Raw genomic sequence first — 18,645 nt, 5'->3', positions numbered from 1 at the left:
TCGAACGGGGTGCTGACGGCTGGAAAGGGCTGGAGGGGGGCCTTGACCCGACCCCCCGTCTTCCCGCTGGCTTGGCAGGTCTGGCAGGACCGGCAGTGGTTGTCCACGTCTCTCCGCATCCGGGGCCAGTAGAAGTGGGTCACCAGACGACTGTACGTTTTGTCTTGCCCCAAGTGTCCGGCGAGGGGCACATCATGTGCCAGGTTGAGAAGGAACTCCCGGAAGCGGAGGGGGACCACCAACACGCGGCTGGCCCCGAGTTCTGCCACTTTCTGTTCACTGTACAACAGGCCCTCGGCCCAGTAGACCCAGTGGGTGCCGGTCTGGTCACCGTCGGCTTGCGCGGTCGCCTGTTGTCGGACCCCTTCGAGAGAGGGACAGGACTGCTGTTCTTGCTGGAACTGCTCTCGGGTGGGGCCCCCTTCATGTCGCCATTGTGTCAGTTCTGGTAGGGCGCTCGGGGACGCCATCTCTTCGGAGGAGGATTCGCTGGGTCCAGGGTCGGCGTCTGCCTCCTCCTCGCTGCTGGTGGGAGGGGGTGTGAGCCCCTCGGCTTGGGCGGCCCCGGAGGTCGAGGATGAGCGGGGGGCCCAGGCGGTCATGGACCGGGTGATGGCGCAGGCCCAGTCAGCCAGTCCCAACATGCGGAGGTGCTCTCGTCGCTCCACTTGAGCCCAGGGGGAACTCTCCAAGTCGTTCCCCAGGAGACAGTCGACATGGGCGTCGTCGCGCACCGTCACCTTCAGCAGGCCCGTCACCCCTCCCCACTCGAAAGGGACCAGGGCCATCTGGCACAGGCTTTCACTGTTGTCGGCCGTCCGTACGGGGCACAGGACATTCGGTAGAATCTGTTATGGGGTCACCAGGTGGCAGCGGACAGCGGTGATACTGGCGCCTGTGTCACGAAGGGCTTCGGCCCGTTGTCCATTGACCGTGACCTGCTGCCGGTACTTCTGGGTGTTGCTTGGGATGGGGGTGCAGGGTACCATTTCTCGGCTACCCAGGCAGACCAGGGACATGGCTGCCGGCTCCCACTCAGTGTTTCCTCGGTCGAGGGTCTCCTCTTCCTCTTCTCCTTCTCCCAGGGCGGCGGCCGCCAGCTGTCGGGGCGGGGGCCCGCCGGCCCCGTTTCTTCGGTTCAGGGGGCAGACCGGATCGCTGGCATAGTGTCCGGTTTGTTGGCAGCCGTAGCAGGTCACTGGTGGCCGTGGTCCGGGTCTGGCTGGGGGCGCCCCCCTTCGGACTAGGCTCGGAGAGAGTTGTTGCTGCGGTGGCCCTCGAGGGGGGCTCCTGGGGGCCCCGGCGGGAGGGTCTCGGTTCCTGTTCGGCCCTCCCCCTCCACCACGCTGGTGGGGGGGTCCGGTGGGGTTCCTCTGGTACTCCCCCATTGAGTTCCGGGGGACCCGGGAGTTGACCCATCGATCGGCCTCGACGGCGAGTTTTCGTGGGTCGGTCATTTTGCTGTCGAGGAGGTGCTGTCTTAGTTCCACAAAGCAATTGTTGGAGAGGTGCTCCCACACGATGAGGTCGACCAACTGCCCGTAGGTGGTTACTTTGCTCCCTTTGATCCACCCTTCTAGGGCCCGGCTGAAAAAGTCCACATATTCCACCCATGTGGTACCCGGGATTTTCTTGCAGTCTCTGAACCGCTGGCGGTACATTTCCGCGGTTAGCCCGTAGCGGGTGAGCAAGGCCTCCTTCATGTGATCGTAGGAGGTCATCACCTCCTCCGGCAGCTGGAGCAGCGTGTCTCGACCCTCACTCAGGAACCGCCCCCACAGGCCCGCACCCCAGTCTTTTCGGGGCACCCGATGAGAGGTCATGGCCACCTCGTAGGCCTTGAACCATTGTTGGATGTCGTCATTCTTGTAATACTCCTTGACGACCTCTTTCGGGATATGTACCTTTGTCTCGGAAGGCGGTAGAGTGTCTCTAGTACTGGGGGTGTTGGTCCCTCCGTTCTTGGCCCTGATCTCGAGCTCCTTGAGACTGCGCTCGTGCTCAAGAGTCAGTTTCTTCTCCTCCAACTCCCGGTGTCGTCTCTTCTCCTCGATCTCCTCTTGAAGCCGTAGCTGCTCTAGGGCCAGTTTCTTTTCTGCCAGCTGGAGTTCGCCGTCCAGCCGCAGTCGTGCGAGCTCTAGCTCGTGGCTCCGGACCTTCTCCCGCTCTCGTATTTCGTCTTCGGAGAGGCCGGTTTCTAGGCTCTTTCTTCCTCCGGTTGCCGGAGTCAGTGCGGTTGATGTGGTCTCAGTCAGGGGCAGGGGACCTTCTTCCTGGGAGGGGCCTGCCCCGGCCTCCCACCATGCCCTTAGAGCCTTCTGCATCTCTTCTTTGCTACCTTGGCCGGTGGTTGCAATGCCTTTGTCCTTGCAGAACTGTTTTAACTCTTTGTGCGTATATTCCTCCAGCCGTTCGGACTGGAACTCCATTGTCGCGTTGTTTTCCTGGCTGCTCATGATGCTGTTCGTTTGGATGGGTAGCTAGTGGGTACTGGCTGGTACGTACTGCGTTCGGCTCGGATCCCGTCGCTGGCCACCAAATGTTGGAAGGCGGACCCCGAGGAGTCAGCGAGATCACCAAGGGGGGGCCTTCACACTGCACGAAGTAGCCGAGCGCTGCCGAGAAGTCTCCTGAGAGATCCTTCTCCTATCACGTACTAGCACAGTAACACCACCACACAGGACTCAAGGAGGTTGTCTTTACGACAAGCAATTCTTTATCAGCAATAAAGGTTACGAGTTCAATATTTACACGAAGGGATCGAGGGATCCACCAAAAGTCTCAATGTCTCTTTGGAAGGGTAGGGGTAGCGGGACAGTCTTTGGCGGGAATGCGGTACGAGGGTACCTGGGGCCCAGTTCTTATCCTCAAGCTGGAGGACCTCCGATCTCGGAGGGGTCGAGCCGCGACGGCGTCAGCAGGGCTCTGGCGTACAGTTCGTGGAGAGCCGCGATTCAATCAGCAGGGCTCTCAAGATGGTCTTCTGCTCAGCTCGAGCCGCGACGTCGTCAGCAGGGCTCCGAGGAAGGTTTCAGCGAGGTTGGGCCGTGACGGCGTCAGCAGGGCTCCGATGTTCCAGGTGGTTCAGATTGTTCACAAGAGGGAGCCGCGACGCAGTCAGCAGGGCTCGTGATGGTTCCGACAAGAGTTCTTCTCCGTAGGGTCAGCCGCGATTCAATCAGCAGGGCTCTCGATTCCGGGATACAACTGCCGATCTGTGGTGGGGTCGCCCCAGATATAGGTCTGGAGCCCTTTGATGTCCGGACCTATGCGCCCGGGAGGGCGGAGCGGCCGGGTGGAGGTGGCCAGACGCCCAGCAGGAGAGGCGCCAGGCCCAAGGGAGTTGCCGGGCGATCACACCTCGAGAGGGGAGGACAGTTGGGGGTCCCATCGATACCGTCCTCCGCCGGGGGCAATGAATGGTTCCTGCGGCACCCCCTGGCCAGTTCGTGGTGCCTCGATGTCGGGGCTTCGCTGGGGTCGAGGCCGGGTTGAGCGGGGTCGCGCTGGCTGGTGCACAGTGTGACGTAGATGCCAACAAGATGGCGGAGCCACGAGGAGTGTGCGATCGCGTGCAGCTTCGGGTGAAGGGCCTTGGTGCAGTTCAGACGGGTGGCCCGTGAAGGCCGGGGCGGGGAACGGGCACAATCCATGGGGTTAAGGACCACGCCACGAGGCCGGGTCCAACAGTCACACAATCTGCTTTACATTCAGAGTGGAAAAAGTATTTTCCAATACTCTTGTAGTCCTCACTTTCTCATTACTAATCATTAATAAAGTGGAGTACATACTGTAAACTCATTCAGGTTGCATCTTCAGTCTAACTACTTGTGCATTTTAGTGGCATTAAAAAGTGCTTCTATGCCAACGCACTGAATATGTAATAGGTTTGCAGAATTTTGACGTGACAGAATGGGTTTTTAGCTTAAGTGTGTGTAGAAGAACTGCAAGGTGTGTGCCTATGTGTGCATAGAGTGGTACATGTGTAAAATCTGTATGATTTGGGCAGTTAAAGTGCTGATTTTGCCTCCGAGTAAGAAAAGTACTACACAAAATGTATAAAGGATCGGCACATTGGCTGCCTTTGCTGATGCCCCCGTTGCCTAATTTGTAGTGCAATGGTTAAGTTGCAGAGTGTGGTTGAACTTGGTTAGGAGACTTAGTGCCTCTTTCCATGTCCTACTGATGATAAGGATGGCTTGATACCATTTTCTAAGCCCAGTATATTGAGAAAAGAAGTAAGTGAAGAAGAAGTGTGGAGTCGAAAGTGGTTCTCCAATTTCTCTCCACTTGCTAAAATTGCAAAGTCTCCATTATAGCATAGAAGAGAGCGTTAAAGTCGGGGATGGAAGAGGATGAAAATGGGAAGTTTACTTATAGAGAGAAGTGAGAAATGCCCTGTGTGCACACACCGGTGTCGGACCATAGAATACATTCAAATAATGCCTCTAGAAAAGAGCTATGCATGTGTGCTTCAGTGGCCTAATGGATAAGGCACTGGCCTCCTAAGCTAGGGATTGTGGGTTCGAGTCCCATCTGAGGTGATAACAAAAATCCTCCCTCTTTCTTTTCCAGAAAATTAGGTAGATTTATTACATGCTTCCTCTCAGAAGTTTATGAGGGATTAGGTACTTTGAAACTGTCCCATTTTACTTGTGTACACTTCACAGTCATGTTAGTGTTCTGAAACTGCAAAGTAGATTTTTAAATGCCTATTTTTGTGAGATGCATTTTCGACCGGCCAGAACATATTCTTTTGCAAAAAAAGATTTGAATTGGATTGGTGTGAATCTTGTTTCTAGAGGTGGTGACAGGCTTTCAGCTACTTGAATAGGTCAAGCCAGGATTCATAAAACTTATACAAACTATGTGAGTGTGAAAAATTAGCATATGCAGGAAGGAGCAATTTGTACTACTTTCAAAACAGTTTCACTCCACATCTGGAAACGTCCAGAGCTATGTAGAGCATACAAATGAGCTTTAAACTCATGAGGAAAGAGGTTTGTATGCAAAAAGGAAAACAAAAGCATATCGTACTCATTAAATTCTCAATATATAGATTCCAAAAAAGTGCTTCCAGCGAAAAGAGCTGAAAGAACACTATGGGATGTAAACCTGAATACCTTTCAATAATATGTTCTCCATCCATGCATACCACCTACATGATAAAAATCATCTCAGGTGAACAGATGACTGCGTGGCCTAATGGATAAGGCGTCTGACTTTGGATCAGAAGATTGAGGGTTCGAGTCCCTTCGTGGTCGTTTTTGGCCAATGGTCACACAATCTGCTTTACATTCAGAGTGGAAAAAGTCTTTTCCAATACTCTTGTAGTCCTCACTTTCTCATTACTAATCATTAATAAAGTGGAGTACATACTGTAAACTCATTCAGGTTGCATCTTCAGTCTAACTATTTGTGCATTTTAGTGGCATTAAAAAGTGCTTCTATGCCAACGCACTGAATATGTAATAGGTTTGCAGAATTTTGACGTGACAGAATGGGTTTTTAGCTTAAGTGTGTGTAGAAGAACTGCAAGGTGTGTGCCTATGTGTGCATAGAGTGATACATGTGTAAAATCTGTATGATTTGGGCAGTTAAAGTGCTGATTTTGCCTCCGAGTAAGAAAAGTACTACACAAAATGTATAAAGGATCGGCACATTGGCTGCCTTTGCTGATGCCCGCGTTGCCTAATTTGTAGTGCAATGGTTAAGTTGCAGAGTGTGGTTGAACTTGGTTAGGAGGCTTAGTGCCTCTTTCCGTGTCCTACTGATGATAAGGATGGCTTGATACCATTTTCTAAGCCCAGTATATTGAGAAAAGAAGTAAGTGAAGAAGAAGTGTGGAGTCGAAAGTGGTTCTCCAATTTCTCTCCACTTGCTAAAATTGCAAAGTCTTCATTATAGCATAGAAGAGAGCGTTAAAGTCGGGGATGGAAGAGGATGAAAATGGGAAGTTTACTTATAGAGAGAAGTGAGAAATGCCCTGTGTGCACACACCGGTGTCTGACCATAGAATACATTTAAATAATGCCTCTAGAAAAGAGCTAAGTATATGTGTCTCAGTGGCCTAATGGAAAAGGCACTGGCCTCCTTAGTCAGGGATTATGGGTTCGAGTCCCATCTGAGGTGATAACAAAAATCCTCCCTCTTTCTTTTCCAGAAAATTAGGTAGATTTATTACATGCTTCCTCTCGGAAGTTTATGAGGGATTAGGTACTTTGAAACTGTCCAATTTTACTTGTGTACACTTCACAGTCATGTTAGTGTTCTGAAACTTCAAAGTAGATTTTTAAATGCCTATTTTTGTGAGATGCATTTTCGACCGGCCAGAACATATTCTTTTGGAAAAAATGATTTGAATTGGATTGGTGTGAATCTTGTTTCTAGAGGTGGTGACAGGCTTTCAGCTACTTGAATAGGTCAAGCCAGGATTCATAAAACTTATACAAACTATGTGAGTGTGAAAAATTAGCATATGCAGGAAGGAGCAATTTGTACTACTTTCAAAACAGTTTCACTCCAAGTCTGGAAACGTCCAGAGCTATGTAGAGCATACAAATGAGCTTTAAACTCATGAGGAAAGAGGTTTGTAGGCAAAAAGGAAAACAAAAGCATATCGTACTCATAAAATTCTCAATATATAGATTCCAAAAAAGTGCTTCCAGCGAAAAGAGCTGAAAGAACACTATGGGATGTAAACCTGAATACTTTCAATAATATGTTCTCCATCCATGCATACCACCTACATGATAAAAATCATCTCAGGTGAACAGATGACCGCGTGGCCTAATGGATAAGGCGTCTGACTTTGGATCAGAAGGTTGAGGGTTCGAGTCCCTTCGTGGTCGTTTTTGGCCAATGGTCACACAATCTGCTTTACATTCAGAGTGGAAAAAGTATTTTCCAATACTCTTGTAGTCCTCACTTTCTCATTACTAATCATTAATAAAGTGGAGTACATCCTGTAGACTCATTCAGGTTGCATCTTCAGTCTAACTACTTGTGCATTTTAGTGGCATTAAAAAGTGCTTCTATGCCAACGCACTGAATATGTAATAGGTTTGCAGAATTTTGACGTGACAGAATGGGTTTTTAGCTTAAGTGTGTGTAGAAGAACTGCAAGGTGTGTGCCTATGTGTGCATAGAGTGATACATGTGTAAAATCTGTATGATTTGGGCAGTTAAAGTGCTGATTTTGCCTCCGAGTAAGAAAAGTACTACACAAAATGTATAAAGGATCGGCACATTGGCCGCCTTTGCTGATGCCCCCGTTGCCTAATTTGTAGTGCAATGGTTAAGTTGCAGAGTGTGGTTGAACTTGGTTAGGAGACTTAGGGCCACTTTCCGTGTCCTACTGATGATAAGGATGGCTTGATACCATTTTCTAAGCCCAGTATATTGAGAAAAGAAGTAAGTGAAGAAGAAGTGTGGAGTCGAAAGTGGTTCTCCAATTTCTCTCCACTTGCTAAAATTGCAAAGTCTCCATTATAGCATAGAAGAGAGCGTTAAAGTCGGGGATGGAAGAGGATGAAAATGGGGAGTTTACTTATAGAGAGAAGTGAGAAATGCCCTGTGTGCACACACCGGTGTCTGACCATAGAATACATTTAAATAATGCCTCTAGAAAAGAGCTATGCATGTGTGCCTCAGTGGCCTAAAGGATAAGGCACTGGCCTCCTAAGCCAGGGATTGTGGGTTCGAGTCCCATCTGAGGTGATAACAAAAATCCTCCCTCTTTCTTTTCCAGAAAATTAGGTAGATTTATTACATGCTTCCTCTCAGAAGTTTATGAGGGATTAGGTACTTTGAAACAGTCCCATTTTACTTGTGTACACTTCACAGTCATGTTAGTGTTCTGAAACTGCAAAGTAGATTTTTAAATGCCTATTTTTGTGAGATGCATTTTCGACCGGCCAGAACATATTCCTTTGGAAAAAATGATATGAATTGGATTGGTGTGAATCTTGTTTCTAGAGGTGGTGACAGGCTTTCAGCTACTTGAATAGGTCAAGCCAGGTTTCATAAAACTTATACAATCTATGTGAGTGTGAAAAATTAGCATATGCAGTAAGGAGCAATTTGTACTACTTTCAAAACAGTTTCACTCCACGTCTGGAAACGTCCAGAGCTATGTAGAGCATACAAATGAGCTTTAAACTCATGAGGAAAGAGGTTTGTATGCAAAAAGGAAAACAAAAGCATATCGTACTCATAAAATTCTCAATATATAGATTCCAAAAAAGTGCTTCCAGCGAAAAGAGCTGAAAGAACACTATGGGATGTAAACCTGAATACCTTTCAATAATATGTTCTCCATCCATGCATACCACCTACATGATAAAAATCATCTCAGGTGAACAGATGACCGCGTGGCCTAATGGATAAGGCGTCTGACTTTGGATCAGAAGATTGAGGGTTCGAGTCCCTTCGTGGTCGATTTTGGCCAATGGTCACACAATCTGCTTTACATTCAGAGTGGAAAAAGTCTTTTCCAATACTCTTGTAGTCCTCACTTTCTCATTACTAATCATTAATAAAGTGGAGTACATACTGTAAACTCATTCAGGTTGCATCTTCAGTCTAACTAGTTGTGCATTTTAGTGGCATTAAAAAGTGCTTCTATGCCAACGCACTGAATATGTAATAGGTTTGCAGAATTTTGACGTGACAGAATGGGTTTTTAGCTTAAGTGTGTGTAGACGAACTGCAAAGTGTGTGCCTATGTGTGCATAGAGTGGTACATGTGTAAAATCTGTATGATTTGGGCAGTTAAAGTGCTGATTTTGCATCCGAGTAAGAATAGTACTACACAAAATGTATAAAGGATCGGCACATTGGCTGCCTTTGCTGATGCCCGCGTTGCCTAATTTGTAGTGCAATGGTTAAGTTGCAGAGTGTGGTTGAACTTGGTTAGGAGACTTAGTGCCTCTTTCCGTGTCCTACTGATGATAAGGATGGCTTGATACCATTTTCTAAGTCCAGTATATTGAGAAAAGAAGTAAGTGAAGAAGAAGTGTGGAGTCGAAAGTGGTTCTCCAATTTCTCTCCACTTGCTAAAATTGCAAAGTCTCCATTATAGCATAGAAGAGAGCGTTAAAGTCGGGGATGGAAGAGGATGAAAATGGGAAGTTTACTTATAGAGAGAAGTGAGAAATGCCCTGTGTGCACACACCGGTGTCTGACCATAGAATACATTTAAATAATGCCTCTAGAAAAGAGCTATGCATGTGTGCCTCAGTGGCCTAATGGATATGGCGCTGGCCACCTACGCCAGGGATTGTGGGTTCGAGTCCCATCTGAGGTGATAACAAAAATCCTCCCTCTTTCTTTTCCAGAAAATTAGGTAGATTTATTACATGCTTCCTCTCAGAAGTTTATGAGGGATTAGGTACTTTGAAACAGTCCCATTTTACTTGTGTACACTTCACAGTCATGTTAGTGTTCTGAAACTGCAAAGTAGATTTTTAAATGCCTATTTTTGTGAGATGCATTTTCGACCGGCCAGAACATATTCCTTTGGAAAAAATGATTTGAATTGGATTGGTGTGAATCTTGCTTCTAGAGGTGGTGACAGGCTTTCAGCTACTTGAATAGGTCAAGCCAGGATTCATAAAACTTATACAACCTATGTGAGTGTGAACAATTAGCATATGCAGGAAGGAGCAATTTGTACTACTTTCAAAACAGTTTCACTCCACGTCTGGAAACGTCCAGAGCTATGTAGAGCATACAAATGAGCTTTAAACTCATGAGGAAAGAGGTTTGTATGCAAAAAGGAAAACAAAAGCATATCGTACTCATAAAATTCTCAATATATAGATTCCAAAAAAGTGCTTCCAGCGAAAAGAGCTGAAAGAACACTATGGGATGTAAACCTGAATACCTTTCAATAATATGTTCTCCATCCATGCATACCACCTACATGATAAAAATCATCTCAGGTGAACAGATGACCGCGTGGCCTAATGGATAAGGCGTCTGACTTTGGATCAGAAGATTGAGGGTTCGAGTCCCTTCGTGGTCGTTTTTGGCCAATGGTCACACAATCTGCTTTACATTCAGAGTGGAAAAAGTCTTTTCCAATACTCTTGTAGTCCTCACTTTCTCATTACTAATCATTAATAAAGTGGAGTACATACTGTAAACTCATTCAGGTTGCATCTTCAGTCTAACTACTTGTGCATTTTAGTGGCATTAAAAAGTGCTTCTATGCCAACGCACTGAATATATAATAGGTTTGCAGAATTTTGACGTGACAGAATGGGTTTTTAGCTTAAGTGTGTGTAGAAGAACTGCAAGGTGTGTGCCTATGTGTGCATAGAGTGATACATGTGTAAAATCTGTATGATTTGGGCAGTTAAAGTGCTGATTTTGCCTCCGAGTAAGAAAAGTACTACACAAAATGTATAAACGATCGGCACATTGGCTGCCTTTGCTGATACCCGCGTTGCCTAATTTGTAGTGCAATGGTTAAGTTGCAGAGTGTGGTTGAACTTGGTTAGGAGGCTTAGTGCCTCTTTCCGTGTCCTACTGATGATAAGGATGGCTTGATACCATTTTCTAAGCCCAGTATATTGAGAAAAGAAGTAAGTGAAGAAGAAGTGTGGAGTCAAAAGTGGTTCTCCAATTTCTCTCCACTTGCTAAAATTGCAAAGTCTCCATTATAGCATAGAAGAGAGCGTTAAAGTTGGGGATGGAAGAGGATGAAAATGGGAAGTTTACTTATAGAGAGAAGTGAGAAATGCCCTGTGTGCACACACCGGTGTCTGACCATAGAATACATTTAAATAATGCCTCTAGAAAAGAGCTATGCATGTGTGTCTCAGTGGCCTAATGGATAAGGTACTGGCCTCCTAAGCCAGGGATTGTGGGTTCGAGTCCCATCTGAGGTGATAACAAAAATCCTCCCTCTTACTTTTCCAGAAAATTAGGTATATTTATTACATGCTTCCTCTTAGAAGTTTATGAGGGATTAGGTACTTTGAAACGGTCCCATTTTACTTGTGTACACTTCACAGTCATGTTAGTGTTCTGAAACTGCAAAGTAGATTTTTAAATGCCTATTTTTGTGAGATGCATTTTCGACCGGCCAGAACATATTCCTTTGGAAAAAATGATATGAATTGGATTGGTGTGAATCTTGTTTCTAGAGGTGGTGACAGGCTTTCAGCTACTTGAATAGGTCAAGCCAGGATTCATAAAACTTATACAACCTATGTGAGTGTGAACAATTAGCATATGCAGGAAGGAGCAATTTGTACTACTTTCAAAACAGTTTCACTCCACGTCTGGAAACGTCCAGAGCTATGTAGAGCATACAAATGAGCTTTAAACTCATGAGGAAAGAGGTTTGTATGCAAAAAGGAAAACAAAAGCATATCGTACTCATAAAATTCTCAATATATAGATTCCAAAAAAGTGCTTCCAGCGAAAAGAGCTGAAAGAACACTATGGGATGTAAACCTGAATACCTTTCAATAATATGTTCTCCATCCATGCATACCACCTACATGATAAAAATCATCTCAGGTGAACAGATGACCGCGTGGCCTAATGGATAAGGCGTCTGACTTTGGATCAGAAGATTGAGGGTTCGAGTCCCTTCGTGGTCGTTTTTGGCCAATGGTCACACAATCTGCTTTACATTCAGAGTGGAAAAAGTCTTTTCCAATACTCTTGTAGTCCTCACTTTCTCATTACTAATCATTAATAAAGTGGAGTACATACTGTAAACTCATTCAGGTTGCATCTTCAGTCTAACTACTTGTGCATTTTAGTGGCATTAAAAAGTGCTTCTATGCCAACGCACTGAATATATAATAGGTTTGCAGAATTTTGACGTGACAGAATGGGTTTTTAGCTTAAGTGTGTGTAGAAGAACTGCAAGGTGTGTGCCTATGTGTGCATAGAGTGATACATGTGTAAAATCTGTATGATTTGGGCAGTTAAAGTGCTGATTTTGCCTCCGAGTAAGAAAAGTACTACACAAAATGTATAAACGATCGGCACATTGGCTGCCTTTGCTGATACCCGCGTTGCCTAATTTGTAGTGCAATGGTTAAGTTGCAGAGTGTGGTTGAACTTGGTTAGGAGGCTTAGTGCCTCTTTCCGTGTCCTACTGATGATAAGGATGGCTTGATACCATTTTCTAAGCCCAGTATATTGAGAAAAGAAGTAAGTGAAGAAGAAGTGTGGAGTCAAAAGTGGTTCTCCAATTTCTCTCCACTTGCTAAAATTGCAAAGTCTCCATTATAGCATAGAAGAGAGCGTTAAAGTTGGGGATGGAAGAGGATGAAAATGGGAAGTTTACTTATAGAGAGAAGTGAGAAATGCCCTGTGTGCACACACCGGTGTCTGACCATAGAATACATTTAAATAATGCCTCTAGAAAAGAGCTATGCATGTGTGTCTCAGTGGCCTAATGGATAAGGTACTGGCCTCCTAAGCCAGGGATTGTGGGTTCGAGTCCCATCTGAGGTGATAACAAAAATCCTCCCTCTTACTTTTCCAGAAAATTAGGTATATTTATTACATGCTTCCTCTTAGAAGTTTATGAGGGATTAGGTACTTTGAAACGGTCCCATTTTACTTGTGTACACTTCACAGTCATGTTAGTGTTCTGAAACTGCAAAGTAGATTTTTAAATGCCTATTTTTGTGAGATGCATTTTCGACCGGCCAGAACATATTCCTTTGGAAAAAATGATATGAATTGGATTGGTGTGAATCTTGTTTCTAGAGGTGGTGACAGGCTTTCAGCTACTTGAATAGGTCAAGCCAGGATTCATAAAACTTATACAACCTATGTGAGTGTGAAAAATTAGCATATGCAGGAAGGAGCAATTTGTACTACTTTCAAAACAGTTTCACTCCACATCTGGAAACGTCCAGAGCTATGTAGAGCATACAAATGAGCTTTAAACTCATGAGGAAAGAGGTTTGTATGGAAAAAGGAAAACAAAAGCATATCGTACTCATAAAATTCTCAATATATAGATTCCAAAAAAGTGCTTCCAGCGAAAAGAGCTGAAAGAACACTATGGGATGTAAACCTGAATACCTTTCAATAATATGTTCTCCATCCATGCATACCACCTACATGATAAAAATCATCTCAGGTGGACGGATGACCGCGTGGCCTAATGGATAAGGCGTCTGACTTTGGATCAGAAGATTGAGTGTTCGAGTCCCTTCGTGGTCGTTTTTGGCCAATGGTCACACAATCTGCTTTACATTCAGAGTGGAAAAAGTCTTTTCCAATACTCTTGTATTCCTCACTTTCTCATTACTAATCATTAATAAAGTGGAGTACATACTGTAAACTCATTCAGGTTGCATCTTCAGTCTAACTACTTGTGCATTTTAGTGGCATTAAAAAGTGCTTCTATGCCAACGCACTGAATATGTAATAGGTTTGCAGAATTTTGACGTGACAGAATGGGTTTTTAGCTTAAGTGTGTGTAGAAGAACTGCAAGGTGTGTGCCTATGTGTGCATAGAGTGGTACATGTGTAACATCTGTATGATTTGGGCAGTTAAAGTGCTGATTTTGCCTCCGAGTAAGAAAAGTACTACACAAAATGTATAAAGGATCGGCACATTGGCTGCCTTTGCTGATGCCCGCGTTGCCTAATTTGTAGTGCAATGGTTAAGTTGCAGAGTGTGGTTGAACTTGGTTAGGAGACTTAGTGCCTCTTTCCGTGTCCTACTGATGATAAGGATGGCTTGATACCATTTTCTAAGCCCAGTATATTGAGAAAAGAAGTAAGTGAAGAAGAAGTGTGGAGTCGAAAGTGGTTCTCCAATTTCTCTCCACTTGCTAAAATTGCAAAGTCTCCATTATAGCATAGAAGAGAGCGTTAAAGTCGGGGATGGAAGAGGATGAAAATGGGAAGTTTACTTATAGAGAGAAGTGAGAAATGCCCTGTGTGCACACACCGGTGTCTGACCATAGAATACATTTAAATAATGCCTCTAGAAAAGAGCTATGCATGTGTGTCTCAGTGGCCTAATGGATAAGGCACTGGCCTCCAAAGCCAGGGATTGTGGGTTCGAGTCCCATCTGAGGTGATAACAAAAATTCTCCCTCTTTCTTTTCCAGAAAATTAGGTAGATTTATTACATGCTTCCTCTCGGAAGTTTATGAGGGATTAGGTACTTTGAAACTGTCCAATTTTACTTGTGTACACTTCACAGTCATGTTAGTGTTCTGAAACTGCAAAGTAGATTTTTAAATGCCTATTTTTGTGAGATGCATTTTCGACCGGCCAGAACATATTCTTTTGGAAAAAATGATTTGAATTGGATTGGTGTGAATCTTGCTTCTAGAGGTGGTGACAGGCTTTCAGCTACTTGAATAGGTCAAGCCAGGATTCATAAAACTTATACAAACTATGTGAGTGTGAAAAATTAGCATATGCAGGAAGGAGCAATTTGTACTACTTTCAAAACAGTTTCACTCCACGTCTGGAAACGTCCAGAGCTATGTAGAGCATACAAATGAGCTTTAAACTTATGAGGAAAGAGGTTTGTATGCAAAAAGGAAAACAAAAGCATATCGTACTCATAAAATTCTCAATATATAGATTCCAAAAAAGTGCTTCCAGCGAAAAGAGCTGAAAGAACACTATGGGATGTAAACCTGAATACCTTTCAATAATATGTTCTCCATCCATGCATACCACCTACATGATAAAAATCATCTCAGGTCAACGGATGACCGTGTGGCCTAATGGATAAGGCGTCTGACTTCGGATCAGAAGATTGAGGGTTCTTGTCCCTTCGTGGTCGTTTTTGGCCAATGGTCACACAATCTGCTTTACATTCAGAGTGGAAAAAGTATTTTCCAATACTCTTGTAGTCCTCACTTTCTCATTACTAATCATTAATAAAGTGGAGTACATACTGTAAACTCATTCAGGTTGCATCTTCAGTCTAACTACTTGTGCATTTTAGTGGCATTAAAAAGTACTTCTATGCCGACGCACTGAATATGTAATAGGTTTGCAGAATTTTGACGTGACAGAATGGGTTTTTAGCTTAAGTGTGTGTAGAAGAACTGCAAGGTGTGTGCCTATGTCTGCATAGAGTGGTACATGTGTAAAATCTGTATGATTTGGGCAGTTAAAGTGCTGATTTTGCCTCCGAGTAAGAAAAGTACTACACAAAATGTATAAAGGATCGGCACATTGGCTGCCTTTGCTGATGCCCGCGTTGCCTAATTTGTAGTGCAATGGTTAAGTTGCAGAGTGTGGTTGAACTTGGTTAGGAGACTTAGTGCCTCTTTCCGTGTCCTACTGATGATAAGGATGGCTTGATACCATTTTCTAAGCCCAGTATATTGAGAAAAGAAGTAAGTGAAGAAGAAGTGTGGAGTCGAAAGTGGTTCTCCAATTTCTCTCCACTTGCTAAAATTGCAAAGTCTCCATTATAGCATAGAAGAGAGCGTTAAAGTCGGGGATGGAAGAGGATGAAAATGGGAAGTTTACTTATAGAGAGAAGTGAGAAATGCCCTGTGTGCACACACCGGTGTCTGACCATAGAATACATTTAAATAATGCCTCTAGAAAAGAGCTATACATGTGTGTCTCAGTGGCCTAATGGATAAGGCACTGGCCTCCAAAGCCAGGGATTGTGGGTTCGAGTCCCATCTGAGGTGATAACAAAAATCCTCCCTCTTTCTTTTCCAGAAAATTAGGTAGATTTATTACATGCTTCCTCTCGGAAGTTTATGAGGGATTAGGTACTTTGAAACTGTCCAATTTTACTTGTGTACACTTCACAGTCATGTTAGTGTTCTGAAACTGCAAAGTAGATTTTTAAATGCCTATTTTTGTGAGATGCATTTTCGACCGGCCAGAACATATTCCTTTGGAAAAAATGATATGAATTGGATTGGTGTGAATCTTGTTTCTAGAGGTGGTGACAGGCTTTCAGCTACTTGAATAGGTCAAGCCAGGTTTCATAAAACTTATACAATCTATGTGAGTGTGAAAAATTAGCATATGCAGTAAGGAGCAATTTGTACTACTTTCAAAACAGTTTCACTCCACGTCTGGAAACGTCCAGAGCTATGTAGAGCATACAAATGAGCTTTAAACTCATGAGGAAAGAGGTTTGTATGCAAAAAGGAAAACAAAAGCATATCGTACTCATAAAATTCTCAATATATAGATTCCAAAAAAGTGCTTCCAGCGAAAAGAGCTGAAAGAACACTATGGGATGTAAACCTGAATACCTTTCAATAATATGTTCTCCATCCATGCATACCACCTACATGATAAAAATCATCTCAGGTGAACAGATGACCGCGTGGCCTAATGGATAAGGCGTCTGACTTTGGATCAGAAGATTGAGGGTTCGAGTCCCTTCGTGGTCGATTTTGGCCAATGGTCACACAATCTGCTTTACATTCAGAGTGGAAAAAGTCTTTTCCAATACTCTTGTAGTCCTCACTTTCTCATTACTAATCATTAATAAAGTGGAGTACATACTGTAAACTCATTCAGGTTGCATCTTCAGTCTAACTAGTTGTGCATTTTAGTGGCATTAAAAAGTGCTTCTATGCCAACGCACTGAATATGTAATAGGTTTGCAGAATTTTGACGTGACAGAATGGGTTTTTAGCTTAAGTGTGTGTAGACGAACTGCAAGGTGTGTGCCTATGTGTGCATAGAGTGGTACATGTGTAAAATCTGTATGATTTGGGCAGTTAAAGTGCTGATTTTGCATCCGAGTAAGAAAAGTACTACACAAAATGTATAAAGGATCGGCACATTGGCTGCCTTTGCTGATGCCCGCGTTGCCTAATTTGTAGTGCAATGGTTAAGTTGCAGAGTGTGGTTGAACTTGGTTAGGAGACTTAGTGCCTCTTTCCGTGTCCTACTGATGATAAGGATGGCTTGATACCATTTTCTAAGTCCAGTATATTGAGAAAAGAAGTAAGTGAAGAAGAAGTGTGGAGTCGAAAGTGGTTCTCCAATTTCTCTCCACTTGCTAAAATTGCAAAGTCTCCATTATAGCATAGAAGAGAGCGTTAAAGTCGGGGATGGAAGAGGATGAAAATGGGAAGTTTACTTATAGAGAGAAGTGAGAAATGCCCTGTGTGCACACACCGGTGTCTGACCATAGAATACATTTAAATAATGCCTCTAGAAAAGAGCTATGCATGTGTGCCTCAGTGGAATAATGGATATGGCACTGGCCACCTACGCCAGGGATTGTGGGTTCGAGTCCCATCTGAGGTGATAACAAAAATCCTCCCTCTTTCTTTTCCAGAAAATTAGGTAGATTTATTACATGCTTCCTCTCAGAAGTTTATGAGGGATTAGGTACTTTGAAACAGTCCCATTTTACTTGTGTACACTTCACAGTCATGTTAGTGTTCTGAAACTGCAAAGTAGATTTTTAAATGCCTATTTTTGTGAGATGCATTTTCGACCGGCCAGAACATATTCCTTTGGAAAAAATGATTTGAATTGGATTGGTGTGAATCTTGCTTCTAGAGGTGGTGACAGGCTTTCAGCTACTTGAATAGGTCAAGCCAGGATTCATAAAACTTATACAACCTATGTGAGTGTGAACAATTAGCATATGCAGGAAGGAGCAATTTGTACTACTTTCAAAACAGTTTCACTCCACGTCTGGAAACGTCCAGAGCTATGTAGAGCATACAAATGAGCTTTAAACTCATGAGGAAAGAGGTTTGTATGCAAAAAGGAAAACAAACGCATATCGTACTCATAAAATTCTCAATATATAGATTCCAAAAAAGTGCTTCCAGCGAAAAGAGCTGAAAGAACACTATGGGATGTAAACCTGAATACCTTTCAATAATATGTTCTCCATCCATGCATACCACCTACATGATAAAAATCATCTCAGGTGAACAGATGACCGCGTGGCCTAATGGATAAGGCGTCTGACTTTGGATCAGAAGATTGAGGGTTCGAGTCCCTTCGTGGTCGTTTTTGGCCAATGGTCACACAATCTGCTTTACATTCAGAGTGGAAAAAGTCTTTTCCAATACTCTTGTAGTCCTCACTTTCTCATTACTAATCATTAATAAAGTGGAGTACATACTGTAAACTCATTCAGGTTGCATCTTCAGTCTAACTACTTGTGCATTTTAGTGGCATTAAAAAGTGCTTCTATGCCAACGCACTGAATATATAATAGGTTTGCAGAATTTTGACGTGACAGAATGGGTTTTTAGCTTAAGTGTGTGTAGAAGAACTGCAAGGTGTGTGCCTATGTGTGGATAGAGTGATACATGTGTAAAATCTGTATGATTTGGGCAGTTAAAGTGCTGATTTTGCCTCCGAGTAAGAAAAGTACTACACAAAATGTATAAACGATCGGCACATTGGCTGCCTTTGCTGATACCCGCGTTGCCTAATTTGTAGTGCAATGGTTAAGTTGCAGAGTGTGGTTGAACTTGGTTAGGAGGCTTAGTGCCTCTTTCCGTGTCCTACTGATGATAAGGATGGCTTGATACCATTTTCTAAGCCCAGTATATTGAGAAAAGAAGTAAGTGAAGAAGAAGTGTGGAGTCAAAAGTGGTTCTCCAATTTCTCTCCACTTGCTAAAATTGCAAAGTCTCCATTATAGCATAGAAGAGAGCGTTAAAGTTGGGGATGGAAGAG

General features: G+C 43.9%; 4 non-coding genes across 4 annotated transcripts; all 4 read left to right on the top strand.

Moving 5' to 3' along the window:
- Positions 1–6,778: 6,778 nt before the first annotated feature.
- On the top strand, positions 6,779–6,851 carry TRNAQ-UUG (transfer RNA glutamine (anticodon UUG)). The gene has a single exon. It is a non-coding gene; the product is annotated as a tRNA-Gln (tRNA).
- A 795-nt stretch (positions 6,852–7,646) lies between these two features.
- Positions 7,647–7,719, top strand: TRNAR-CCU (transfer RNA arginine (anticodon CCU)). The gene has a single exon. It is a non-coding gene; the product is annotated as a tRNA-Arg (tRNA).
- A 6,279-nt stretch (positions 7,720–13,998) lies between these two features.
- Positions 13,999–14,071, top strand: TRNAW-CCA (transfer RNA tryptophan (anticodon CCA)). The gene has a single exon. It is a non-coding gene; the product is annotated as a tRNA-Trp (tRNA).
- Positions 14,072–15,586: 1,515 nt separating this feature from the next.
- Positions 15,587–15,659, top strand: TRNAW-CCA (transfer RNA tryptophan (anticodon CCA)). Its single transcript has one exon. It is a non-coding gene; the product is annotated as a tRNA-Trp (tRNA).
- Positions 15,660–18,645: the final 2,986 nt, after the last annotated feature.

Source organism: Triturus cristatus, chromosome 4_1 (assembly GCF_964204655.1).
Source record: "Triturus cristatus chromosome 4_1, aTriCri1.1, whole genome shotgun sequence".
Classification (NCBI taxonomy): Eukaryota; Metazoa; Chordata; class Amphibia; order Caudata; family Salamandridae; genus Triturus; species Triturus cristatus.
The sequence above is the reverse complement of the archived record's forward strand: the minus strand, read 5'-3'. Positions and strand labels throughout refer to the sequence as shown.